This window comes from Phlebotomus papatasi, chromosome 1, assembly GCF_024763615.1.
Source record: "Phlebotomus papatasi isolate M1 chromosome 1, Ppap_2.1, whole genome shotgun sequence".
NCBI lineage: Eukaryota > Metazoa > Arthropoda > Insecta > Diptera > Psychodidae > Phlebotomus > Phlebotomus papatasi.
The window spans coordinates 110,852,019-110,866,484 of NC_077222.1; the positions used below are offsets into that span (position 1 = coordinate 110,852,019).

The window sequence follows — 14,466 nt, forward strand, 5'->3', positions numbered from 1 at the left end:
GGTAGACTAATTAACAATGAATGGCACTCGTCTCTGAAGAATTGTTGGTGTCATATTGTCCATAAAATACCAATATTCAAAGGTGCAACAGATATCTCTTCATGGTCAAGGAAATCTAAAGAATTTTGAAGAACTATCATCTGTACTTCAAATAAGATTGAAATTTTGAATCATTAGAATTGGGAGGGATAGGCTTTCATATTGAGTAACGCATTCCTGAAAAACTAGGTCAGATTTGGGTGCGAAGTCTGAAAGTCTTCCCCTACAACTTAAAGGAAGTATCAAGAATAGAACATAAATATGACGTACATTTTGCAAAACCTTTTACATCTCTTTTAGTAAATGTTGTGTTCATTAACAAATTTTTAATGACACGTTAACCTGTCGCCACGGAATGATGGTAATCGAAGTCAATGTGTTATTATTAAATTCTTCGAATTTATCGCGCATCAACCAATATTGAATTCTGAAAATTTAATTAAATGTGCTCTATATTATGGTTAGATTTTGCATTCTAGTGAACTCATATAAAATCGTCAAATATGCAGGGACATCATAATGCATGCACCTTCATATATTCTGTGTTTTATTAACATGTACACTGTCAAAGATTCTTCACTCGTCATATCTTTCGGGATTTTGAGAATTCTTGGAAATATGCAATTAAGTTAATATGAGAAGTGCTATGCTCATACTGTCATTATATTCAGTACAAAATGTCTCTCATGATTTTAATTTAAATGAGTAATTTGTTTGATATGAAGTTGCTAATATTACACCGAGAAAAATTTAGATGGTATTTTCTACAAATCGTGTCTTTAAATTCTACTGCCTCAAAAGATAGTAGAAAATACCATCCTCCATAGATACTTTCCTTTAGAATCTACCATCTTGACATTTTAAAATTTACTATCCTATGGATAGTAAATTCTAACAGCCGGATGGTAAAATCTACTATCCTCCTTTAGATTTTACATTGGCCTCTCTTAGATTCTAATATCCGGGAAGTAAATTTTACTGGCCGCATATTTTATGTTAAAATTTAACTGGAAGACAGTAAATTTTAACGGAGGATAGTAATTTGGATTGAAATTACTATCCAAGCCAATAAAATTTGCCATCCTACTGTTAGAATGTCATTTTGGAATATCGTGTGTGGCGATGCAACGGTTCCCGATATGCTTTGAATACATTATAGCAATTCGTGGCGCAGCTGGAAGATGCTGGACTGTCATCACAAAGGTCGCCTGTTCAAATCTCGGCGCAGTCGTCAATGTTGGAAAAAGATTTTCACGCACCAAAATGGCTTGAAATACAGAGAATGTCATCCAGGAAGGGCCCCAAGCCCTCAAACAATGGCCAAAAATCAATGAAAATAAGGAAAAATAAATTTTTCCGACATTTTTCATTCTAATATCCGGCTAGTAAAATTTACTATCCTGCCAGTAAAATGTACCATCCGGCTAGTAAAATCTAATATCCGGGGATATTAGAATTTACCATCCGGCTATTAGAATTTACTATCCATGCAATAGATTCTACAATTTTTGACAGTCCAATTTAATATCGCGTTTGCTGGGTGACTTTTTTACTATCCAGCCATTAGAATTTTGTATGGAGGATGGTAAATTTTACCATCCACATTTTTCTCGATGTATATACTCCATTGTAAAAGTAACTATAGCTTAATTTTATATTAATGCTTAAGGAGATTCAAGTGAATTAAGGAGTTATTATATTAGCAAGAGTATCAAAAACTTAATAAACTGTTGAAAATTATCGTGCAAGTTTTAACCGCAGTTTTAAAGGAATTCCGTTTAGGGTTTAAGACAAGTAAGATTAAAATTTGCAAGGATCAGGGTAAATTGGAAAGCGCTCAGAAAGCTTTTTAGAATACAATCAGGGTGTAAATTCCCCTGGCACTTGAGATGAATTCTCAATTTCTCGGGAAAACTTTTGCAGCTTCGTAATAGTACAGCTTCGTAATATTGCAGCTCAGTAAAAGTTGATTTTTTCTAAGTTATTAAATCACGAGTGACTAGGAACTGTTTGAAACCGAATAAACGTAAAAATAAGTTTGTCCACTTAGCGTTTTGACCATTAACGTACAATTTTCATTTGACGTATTGTTGGTTTCAAACGATTCTTGCTCACCTCTGTACTACATAAATTTCCAGGGGGGTGACATTAGCTCTGGAAAATGCGGCCAGTTTTAGTTCAATTTTTTCCCTGTTTTCGTACACATTTCACGAGATATCTCCAAAACTACGTAGGTTGTCAATTTAGGGTTTTCGGTTGCTTCTTCGCTATTAAGTTGGCTTTTATATTGTATTAGTATTTTTTGCTAATTCATTCTACAATGACAGAAAACAGCTAATAAACTCAAAAGTTTTTTCGGCTCGCTAGAAATATATGGGAAACATAGGAAATGTCATGCCCCTGTAAATTTCATGCGTGGTCATATATTATAATAGCTAGTGTCTAGTCCCCGGCGAGTGGCCTTCAAAGTTGAAGCCAATTTCTTACTTTCACATACAAATGCGTATGAGAATTTTTCTTCACTCGTGATCGTTATGCTAAATATTTAAAAAGTGAGAAGTTTTTCCGTATTATAAGATACCTTTCCGTATGGAGGGAAAAATATACTAAATTTTTGTTTAGACGAATTTTTGTTTGGAACACTGTGAGCTGAGTCTGAGATCAATTTAGGAATTGGCTTCAAATAGTAGATATAAAAAAGCGAACTTGCCAGGCGCTTGGCTAGTGCAGTAGGGGAACGTGCCCAGTCCATGCTAGATACTATTGGAAGCTTCGTAATGACAAAATTTTCTATGTTTCACAATATATATGTGACTCATCTCAACCATATTTTAAAAACTATGGGAAAGTGGCCAGTTAGCTGAGATTATTTACAATCTCAGCTTTTTAAAATATATTGCGGAGTCACGTTTATTCAGAAACATAGGAAAAATTTAGTCATTACGAAGCTGCCAATGGTTTCAAGCATGGGCACTTTCCCCTAGTCGTGCATTGAAGCTTTTCTTAATTTATGCATCGGTAGAAATTGATAAATATTGCATTATCTGTACTTTCATTGATTAAATCAAGATTAGTTCATTATTCGCAGTACTGAATTGCAAATTATAATTTGGAAATAATTTCAGTGCACTTCTTCGTCTCATCAAAAGATCAACTTCATGTGGTTCAATGATGAAATTACGCGAGTTACCTAATTTGAAATACTCATAGACTATGATAATGTTAGAAGTGCTAGAATGCGACTATGCATTCTCTTGTACATAATGTATCCAATGTGGTTACAATGTATATAGAAATATTCTGGGAATTTCAGTAAATTAATAGACAAATAATGTAGCTATCTCAATTTAGCAACAATCACAAGCGAATTTGGGAATTACTCAACACATCTGCTTATTTATCTTTCTTAGTCAACACTACGATTCGTCCTCTTTACACCACGAACCAACGTGTTGAACTATAGTCCAACTTCATTGTTATTCAGCACATCGATTTTGATATGCTTTAGCGTGATATATATAATAGATGTACAATTGCGAGCTTTCACATCCCTTTTGCCATTTTTACGAATGTAATACAATCCAATATTAGGAAACAGCGAAAATTCTATTGCAAAAGTGTTCTGAATCTATTTTATATTTTCGTATATCACGTTGTGCTATATTTTACACTCAAAAAAATTATATTCTAGAAAGAATATTGTAGAATTGAACAATTTACCATTTACTTATACAAAAAAACATTTTGTAAGATTATTCGTAAATATTTGTGAATTCCTACTGGGGATCTACAGAATGCTCGTAAATCGTATAACCTATTAAAAAGTTCGTGAAAATTTGTACTTTTTCAAGAATTTCTTCGTAACATTAGGGTAAGTGTGCCAAATTTCGGCATAGTTGCATGCAAGCGCCAAAGCCTCAAGTTTGAAATGTAATATCTTTAATAGAAATTTATTTTTTTCATTCCTCCTACTTAAGGAGTGTTCCTTAGAACCTTATAGACAGTTTATCGTCTGTATTTACTTTAAAATCATTCTTAATACATTTTAAAATGAATAAAAATGTAGACATAGCTTTGGTGTCTTATTTCGGCCACCTTCATTCTCATAGTTTCTTGCCCTTCGGGAATTCTTCCAATGTTTTTTTTGGCGTCATCTCGTTTGTCGAAGTTACATTTTTTGTTATTCTTTTGCATTGTATAATCTCTCAAGTATGTAGATTGTGGAAACTAAAAATTCATGGAAATTCGAGGAACAAAATAGGTGGCCGGAATTGCAAGCTGGCCGAAATTTGGCACACTTACCCTATCACTTGACGAGAATTTTTTGTTTTTTTATACAAACATTTGTTTGTAAATGTTTGTGAATTTCTACAAAATGCTCGCAAAATTATCGCAAATGAAAAAAGTTTGTGAATAAGTCAAAAACTTTTACGAACTTGTTTGCATTTCGTAGAAATTCACAAACATTTACAAACAATTTTGTGAAATATATTTTTCTGATGATTTTGAGGAATAAAACGATAGGGTTCAACGGGTTCAACAGTTCAACCACTCTTTTTGCTATTTTTGCCCGAGTGTATAAAAAGATCATAATTCAAGGATGGCCCACATTATTGGTCTCACTATATCAAATTGATTGAAACGATACTATGCTTCGGGAAAAAAGGATGTTATGCACAAGAAATGGGTGAAATATGATTCTCGCATATGATAAACCCATTAATTTAGAGCAAATATGAGCTTAAAGGAGGTATATAATAGTTTATGAATTTACACGCCATTGGTTTAAGCCAAGATAGTCTAATGTAATCTCCAAATGTGCCAGATATATGTACAGAACCTGTACATAGTTTGTGATATCAAAATTCAGCTCTCGATGAGATGATAATATTATTCCCAGAAGGCAAACAGCTATTTTGCTATGACACATGATAAGAATTAGCATATCAATTAATAAGTCCAAAACAATTCAGTAGGGGAAGTTGGGGCTGTTTTATATATCATGCGTGGATTTACATATCGTTGTTTTGATCAGCAATTGTTGTAACTATCTAATCCCCTTTTTTTATACTGACTTTTGCGAGAATTGCTGATTTAAATTACAAGTAAGTTAAGACAATTGGTGATCCCAGAAACTATTATATCGCTCCTTGGAAATTACAAAGGGTTAACTCACTTTTTTCCGATTTTGAGATTCTAATGCACTTAGAAAGACAATTTAATAAATTTTCAGATGATATAAGTCATTAAATTTCGTTATTATGGCTCCGGCACACCTTTTAGTTCAGGAAAATTTCATAAAGTCGAAATTCTAAACCCTTTCTTTCTCGCATGTTTTGCATATGACTATCTCATTCTTTCGCACACCAAATTCGATTGAGCTAAATTGAATTTGGAGTGATATTTAAGAGAAGAAGAAGAGTGCGAGAGAATGAGATAGACATATGCAAAACATGTGAGAAAGAAAGGGATCCGAAATTCGACTTCATGAAATTTTCTTGATCTAAAAAGTGTGCCGGAGCCATTAGAAAAGTTTTTCAAAATTTTAATCTTTTTGAATATATGTTTCAAAAATCGATATATTTCAAAAAATTCCTTGCAATTTCAAACGTGAACATTTTTATGAAATTTTAAACTTCTATGACTATTGTAGGTTTGAATTAAGGCCAATTAGCTAAAAACAAACAAGTGAGTGCTTCAAATAATCTCACACTCCCCTATACTGAGCAAATATTCGGTTATAAAACCATGAATTGTCACAATCACGAGTTAACACGTTTCTAAACATGATTGAGAATTTGGGTGGCTTTGAGTTAATTCAGAAAGGTTCGATATGGTAAAGGATATTAACATATGACACATTCATCTCAAACTCTGACCTCAATTTGATTAAGATATCACAAACTAATTTGTCTTTTTGGTGTCACAAGGATACATAGAAAGATGTACAATTATGATTGGTGGTTTACTTTTGCACAAAGATAATCATGCTTTGTACGATCCCAAGCTCCGTAATGACTAATTTTTTCCTGTGTTTCTCAATAAAAATCACTCATCGCACCCATATTTTAAAAACTAGGGGAAAGTGGCCAGTTATGAACAATGTTTGTTAAAAAAGTACAAACTTTAACGTATTTTTTACGACAGCAGTCTCCACAATTCATTTTTTTACAAATTGAACACAACTAATAGCTAGAGACTTGCAAAAAATATCCTGGATTACTTCAACCTTCTACTTTGCAATTACGTACAAACATAGGAAAAAAATAAAGGTAGTCAGGAAAAATTATTTTCTTTATGGGACACTGGTGTTCCGATCGTCCTTAAAGGTTTAAGGCATTACCATTGAAAACCGAAAAGTCTTATCACAACTATACAAATAATAAAAATAAATAAAAGAAGTCTTTCAAGCTCCGCACATACTCTGGCTTTGAACATTTCATATTTTTTTCAAATTCCTTTAACCCTTATTAACGAGTGGAACACCGGTGTCCCTCTCGTCCTTAAAGAGTTAATGAATCTGATCTAGTGAATATATATTTTAATAGCTAGTCTAACCGTGGTATCACACTAGAGAATTTCACATTAAAATTTTAATATGATTCACATTTATTGTTGCTGATATGTGTTCTAATGTGCAATTTCGTCAAGAGCTTTTAGAAATCGATTCATTTAGTGATAAAAAAGTGGACTCGAGTCATAAAAATTGGGTTAAATAGATTGAAATAGCATAAATACGATTGGTAATGAGCAAATTAATAAGAATTGCGCAAATTTATGAGCAAAATTTGCTCATTAAATTTTCATCAGGTACTACTTTATTGCAGTCATTCAGGTAGTTTCTGCGCCACAATTTTCTCACCAATTTATTCATGATTAAATTGTGATAAAAAGTAGTGCTTTTATGTCGTTTTTTTTGCACGACATAAAAGTAACGTATAGGAGGAAAACTTCCTCTTCTTCACTAAAATCGCACATTTTCGCTCAAATAACTGAAATGCTTCAAAAACAAAAACACTCATCTGACAACCCGTGTGCCATCGTGACATTGAGCAATTCTAGCAATGTGTCTTGACTAAATCAGCGATTTCGAGTGGTTCTAGAAGTTTTAATGAGCAACTTTTCACTTTAACTTTAATGTGAAATTTTCTAGTGTGATAACTCCGTAAAATTAAATGTTTATTTGAAAAATAAAAAGATTTATTTAAGGAATATGAGAAAAATGTCTTCGAAATCAGGGTATGTCCAAGCCTGAAAGCCTTCCCCTAATGGTAATATCTAAAAATTTAGTTTAGCATTAAATTAACATGAATTGACCAATCAACGAACCGTACATTTTTTACTGTGTGGGCATTCCCTTTTCGGAAAAGAGGCTTATGATAGAGCTTCACAAATATTTCTATTGAGATTTTCTAACATTAACAGCATCCGTCCGGCTGGAAAATTGCGAGAGTTTTATTACAGTGACAGTATAAATTCAAGAGAACGTGCGTCATTTTCTGGATTGTCACCGGAAGGACAAAAAAATAAACCCTCTCGCCTACAATGTCATGTCCGATTAATGTTTTGAAAAATAAGCGGTGCAGAAATATTTTTGGAGTGGGATTTGTCACAATGTTTATAACTATTGAAATATAACTGTGGATCGTAAATCATAAAATGATTTTCATAAACCACGAACCGAGAAGAAAGCTATTCAATGTATTGCCATTTTAAAGTAAACAGTTGAACTTTTTTTTTGCGTGAAAAGAAAAGCTTTAATTCCGGTTGAATATGTGCAATAACCAAGTTCGATTACACCATGTGGTAAAGGACGAAATATTGTCAATTCATCACCTTGCGTCGGTACAGAAATTTATCCGGACTAACCCCATAATAAATTTATTATATGTCGCACAATATATATACAAAATTCATGAAATTATGAGCTAGCGACATGCCTACAATTCAGGCCCTTTTTAGTATTCCAAAGCACACCTGAAAAATTGATTCCAATTTATTTCCCACCACATCGACCCCCCCTCTATCATGGTGTTGTTGGTCCAGAGAATGCCACAGCAGGAGTTGGTCTTTACACGATAAATCATTTGAGAAATTATATTAAAACCTTCAAAGTACATAGATATGATCAATGGTTGTCATAGAGCTAAATCAGATACATTTCAACACTCAAACTTATCAAAAGTGATGAAATGAAGCAAATTTTGTGAATGAGTTTTGAGCACTAAACTTTTGCATAACATGAAACAGATTGATGTAACTTCGAACTTGAGATATTGTATGTTAAAATCTCCAAAGCACTTCCTCGCAATCTGTGTCTTTTCATCTTTTGATGCTTGTTACAACTTAAAAGATTATAAATACATAATGAATAGGAATCATAATCTCTTTGTACGCCCGCAGTTAGAGCAGATTTGGCCGCTGAAAGAGTAAACAATTGCCGATTTATTATTATCTCAGAATTAAAGTCAGTGGGCAAAAAAATACTAACACCCAAAATATACATGGTCCATTTGGTCGGGGAAGAATAAAAGAATATATTCCTATCAGCACGTAGTAAAATGTCTAATACAAACATTTAAATACGTACACAGAACACTTTCAATGCCTCTGCTGTCTTCTCATCCTCTATCAAAGAATAAACATTGAGAGCTTAATGCATTTTTTTTCTGAAATTCACTGCAAAAATATTCCAATCAAAAGCACCAAATTATTTTAATGGCATTCCTCATCAATATAAATAAATCTGTGTTACACTGTAAAAAAAAGCTTGATAACTATTAAGGTGGTGGCAAAGTGTCCCAGGCTTTGCGAAGTGCTTAAACTCGTGCCTTAGATGCAATCCCTCAAAAACACTTTCGCATCATTTACCTTTTACCAGTTCTCAACCGATTAAAACCGATTTGGAAATCACGTAAAAGATTCCACTAAATAATAATAATTTTAAGAGCTATAGAACTGATTTTCAGATAAATATTACTTATCGGTTCATAACCGGTTTATTATCGGTTCACAACCGATCTGAACGGATTTATAAGTCACTCAAAACATTTCTCAAAATAACTTCGGTTAGGACTGATATAATTGAATTTTAAATAAAAATTAGATATCCGTTATAAACCGATTCTTTACCGGTTCAAAACCAATTGGAACCAGTTCAGTTTTATCGGAAATTCCAGGACCTTTCCAACAAGCTCAAACATGACCCCATTCACCTGATAAATGTGCTCTCTAGAGGCTTTTGTAACACTTAACCTTGAAAAACCGATTTTGGGAATGATTCAAAGGTATTTTCGCACATGATCAATTACCCGTCTGGGTAATCTCTAAAACAAAAAAATTAAAAAAGAGTGCGACGCGTTTAACGAATCTTGGTTCGACTTATGGCGGGGGGTCACCCGAAGGTCCCAAGTCGTTATCTCTTACCGTTTGACTTCTAGAGTTGGCGACAGCCGGACGGACAAACGGACAGACGGGCAGACGCATAACAGGCTACTGCTGCAATGTTACACAAATTGTATGGCGAAGTGGGGCAGATTTGAAAATCTGATTTTTCACCTATTTTTAAATAAAATTAAGCCTTATCGTGATATAATTCAGCTGCACAAACTAATTGAGAAGCTAATATATATCATGATATGGCTCAGTTCGATTCAAATATAGGAGAAAATACCCATTTGCAAAGCTGCCCCATATTCAAAAGTTCCCCGCTTCCCCCTATAACACTATTGCAATAACTGAATTATATTTTCTTCAAAATTTTCAATGAAAAACCAGATGCGAAAGTAAATGATTATCATCATACATTTTTTGCTGTGTACAATTAAAGTGCTCTTCATTTCATCTTCTATATTTATTAAACATTTTGTTTTATTAACCATAAATTTTTTTTCAGGAATTCCTCCTATGTTTGTTGATTTAGTACCGTTTTTTTTTATTACGATGAGCTCATAAAAAAATGAAATACCCACGTGCAAATTTGAAGTGAATAAGGTACAAAAAAAAGTGTAATTAGATCAATTTTCATAATGAATGAAAAAGTCGTACCATATGAGAGATCCATCAACTCCAATTACCATATACCCTATCTTAAATTTTCTATATGCGTACATCCTATTTACACGCATTTGGGTGCGTTTGATACTCCGCAAATAATTCACTTGTTTCAAATTCACATCAATTTACCTCTCTGCTACTGAAAATCGGTTGAATGCCTCATGAGAAGAGCAGTAGCATAATCCATTGATTTAATCGCAACTCAACCATATGTTGTAGCTTTGGACAAAAAGTTTGATTGACACTACTCAAACTGAAGTCTCTCTCGTTGAGCATCTGTTACTGATTTTCAGAGCTTATTATTTGTCAGGAGCTTTTTGAATTGGCTTTCAAATTTCAAAATTTCAAAATATCTGCTAAATTTAAAATAGGGGAGACTGAGGCAAAAGTCGCTAATCAAAAACTGTAAAAATATAATTATAATAATAATAATATTTATTTTTCCAATCTCCAATTTGCGTCTGCCGCCGACTTCACAACCGATCTCTTCGGAGAAAAAGGCAGAAAACTCCGAATCACTGATCGTATATGTCGCTGATTAAATATACCTACTTAATACATAAGAAAAACAATTTTAGATAATATATACATTTCAATCGGAAATAGCAATATCAATCAGCAAAGAGTAAGTCACATGGCGCAACGGAGAGAAAGAACGGCAGCTGGACTCCGTGGAGGAGTTCGTGTCGCTGAGTCATTACTAATAGTAACTTAAATCGAAGTTAAAAATTGAAAATTTGAGATGGAAAAAAATTAAATAACGCTAATATGAGAAAAGGAGTGGCAAAATCATATTTCCCTCAAAAATACTTTCGCATCATTTATCGTTTACCAGTTCTCAACCGATTTAAACCGAATCATAAATCACTCAAAAGATCCCCCAAAATCGATTTGTCAGTCTGTATATAAGTCGAATAAGTCAATTTTTTGCAAGATTCTTTTTCGGATACTACTTGACACCCCCTACCTTCCCTGTGAATATTATACCGGAAAGTTAATTATTTCCAAAGTTTCGAGTATAGGGGTTTCAAATCTTAAAATCCTATATACTCAGCATGTAAAATTTCTTGAAATTGCTCTCCTGTAAAATCGACAATTCGTGACTTATTCGTTTTATACTCTGAGTCATCAAAATAATTTTAAGAGTAATAGAATTAATTTTCGAACGAAAATTACTTATCGGTTCATAACCGGTTTACAACCGATTTGAATCGATTTAAAAATCACTCAAAACATTGCTCGAAATACAGCTTAAGAGCAATATTTTTTTGAATTTCAAAGTTCTCAGTAATAAATCGATTCATTACTAGTTCAGAACCAATTGGAACCGGTTCAGTTTTATCGGAAATTCCAAGGCTTTTCCATCGATCTCAAATATAACACCATTCTATTGAGAACTAAGTTCTCTGGAATCTTTTTTTAACTTTTGGTCATGAAAAATTACTAATAAAAATGTTTTAGTGGTATTTTCGTGCAACAAATGAAATGTCCCCCTGTGGAATCTCTGAAATATATTCAAAAATGAAAGAAATCCCAAGAAGCAAAATAGCTGCCTTATAGAGAACCAAGTGTAAAACAAGTCTTTTAGTGCACTTTTAAAAGACTTAAAGTGAGAATTTTCTGTTGAAATTCCTATAGAAGCTCTTAAGATCCTTGAGGGTGCGCCACTTGACTTATAGTAATCTCTGTGATGGAACCAAGAGCGTTATAAGCAAATAAAAAGATTTTTGGTTCTATAGTGCCTTACTTAAGGAATTCTACAAGACTATATTAAGAAAAAATTGCTTCTTGGGATTGCAGTATTTAAAATCAAGGTTTCAAATTTTTACCACATATTGCCTCTATATATGTGCTTAAACGTGGAAAGTTTCAAGGCATTCGAAAGAAAGAATATTATAGGGAGAGGTGGGGCTACATTCAAAACACATTTTTTCGCGTATTTATAAATAGATAAATCGTTTTGTCCTGAAGTTTGGTCTCAACGCTAAAACGGCGATGGCCGCACGGGGGTGGGTTAAAAGAAGAAATGTAACAAAATTCTAATTCTAAATAGATTTTCTGTTTTTAAAATATTTCCTTTTAAGTAAAATAAATAAGTAAGGAAACAATAAAACAGAGCAATAAAAACATTCAATTTTGTAAGTGAAAAATTAAAAAAATGATCAATAAAAAATAAAAATAGGTTAGCAAATTTTTCATTTCTGCAAAATTTACTAACTAAACTAATTTAGTAAAATAAACTTTCAAGACAACTTTTATATAAATTTCAAGAAATTGTGAATATTTTTGAAATATTTATTAATTATTCGTAATTCATCAATGCTAAGACGGCGGTGGCCGTTAAACAACTACAATGTACTTCTGCCTCTCTTGTATTGTTCCTGACAAGCATTGCTGATGAATAAATATCTATCTATCATCAAATCAATGTATTTTGGAGAATTATTAGTTTCATTTGGTGGAGCAAAGGATGAAATGTCTAACTGGTACACACAGAAAAATGGCAAATTCTTAAACAGAAATACCCACACTGAGGGAAATCCGAAAAAGTTAAAATAACATTCCGGAAATGTTTATTTTACCCTGCAGTATTGACCCGAAATCGGTGTAAATATTATGCTTTATATGCGTATTAGGGGATAAGTTACCCTTTCTCATGTTAATTTTCCCCTTAAAAAGATGTAAAATTAACATTAAAAAATGTTGATATATTTTTACACCTAATAAGTGTTAAAGTTATGATGAATTGCACTCCCATTTTTTCTCAGTGCAGGAATTTAATTTCAAATTCCATGCAATGAATGCCAATGCCCTAATTCTAAATCCTTGATCATTTACTTCTAGTTGTAATTTGCAAATTTGAAGACATTTTTCATTTTTCAGCTAATGCTGAACTTAAGTTCCCGATCTCTTAACTTAAAAGAGGTAGGGATTCTAGCCCATTTCTTACGCTCAGAGTTCCTAAACTTAAACGCCTCGGGGATTCAGTTAAATTTAAGTTCCCAGGATCTTATATATTCTTAAATTTAGAGTCAAATTTTTTTCTGTGTGTACAGGAGTCTATGAATCTGTTACGATATGACCTCTGGCCCAGTAATAAGTCAGGACCACATCGGATTTAGGAAGACCAGGGCAGAAGTAGCCAAGAATTTAAATTTTTCCATGTCTATAGGATATGAGAAAAATATGTTTAAATCAGACTGATAAATTTGTAGGGAGGGACTTAAAAACTCTGAATAAACAGTAGGGGGATTGATATTGAAATAAATTGATCTGGGGCTACGCTGCAAACACTATTTTTCACGTATTTCAAAAGGAAAAGCTAGGCTTTACAATAATGAAATTTTTCAGATAGACAAAATAGTTAAGGTTACACTTCCGATTGTCGACAGTATGGATATTTAAGGCAAGTCTAATTGGGAGTTCAGTCTATTTTTTGGTTGCTCAATTCATTTTTATCAACAAACGTTTCGATCCTGGATGGGATCTTCTTCAGGGCAACAAAAATCTGGGAGAACGATTATCAGGCAATTACCTATTAGGAACACTTCTACATCCATCACCAGTGGAAGATAGTTAAGGATCAGTTAAGAGTCTACATTAAATTATGTACAAGGTCCAACTACCTTTAAGAAAATGCGAAAGAATAACGCTTACAATTTAGCCCCAGCTCAATGCAGCCCAACTTCCCTCTACCTTGCTCATTATTATTTCCAAGGCATTAGACAATAGGGGGTTATTGTCTAATTTTATCCATGACTAATTTTGCCCCAGTCTTCCCTATAATATACTGCTCCCTCTGAGAGTATGAGTAGAAAAATAAAAATATTATTGCATATTTCTTTAGGAAATTAATCCTCAACGATTTTGCCTTACACCATTTCTCTCTATCGATTTTTAGACAAACATTTTGTAATAAAAATTAATAAAACCCACAATTAAAAACGCTTTTATGACTCCTTTTATGTATTTTGTGCTAAATTTAGTTTTAGAAAGGAGCATTATCTTTGTTGGAAAAGTGTGAGATTTTTTAATCATTGTTTTACCATGATTCAACGTATAGCAACATTGTACATTAAAAGCTTGGGATAATACAAAAGCCCTCTTAATTTCCAAATATATTCTGATATTCTGTTGTCAAGGGCACTGTACATTTATTATTTTATGTCGCTTTATTACTGGTACGTGGATCATTGAGTGAGGGAGCTAATTAATGATTTATAGAAATTAATTAGTAAATTTATCGTGCTTTGTATTTGTTAATACAGCATTATAGGGGGATATTTATTAAATTTTACAATAAAACCATAATTACCTACATAGGTAAGCCTCTTCTCAATTTAAATATCAAACGTAAACATATTTTTACTA

General features: G+C 32.8%; 1 protein-coding gene across 1 annotated transcript in view; it reads left to right on the forward strand.

The window, feature by feature from the left end:
* The window catches only part of LOC129799276 (allatostatin-A receptor-like), a 149,484-nt gene that overhangs the window by 133,414 nt on the left and 1,604 nt on the right, over nt 1–14,466 (forward strand). The window lies entirely within an intron of this gene.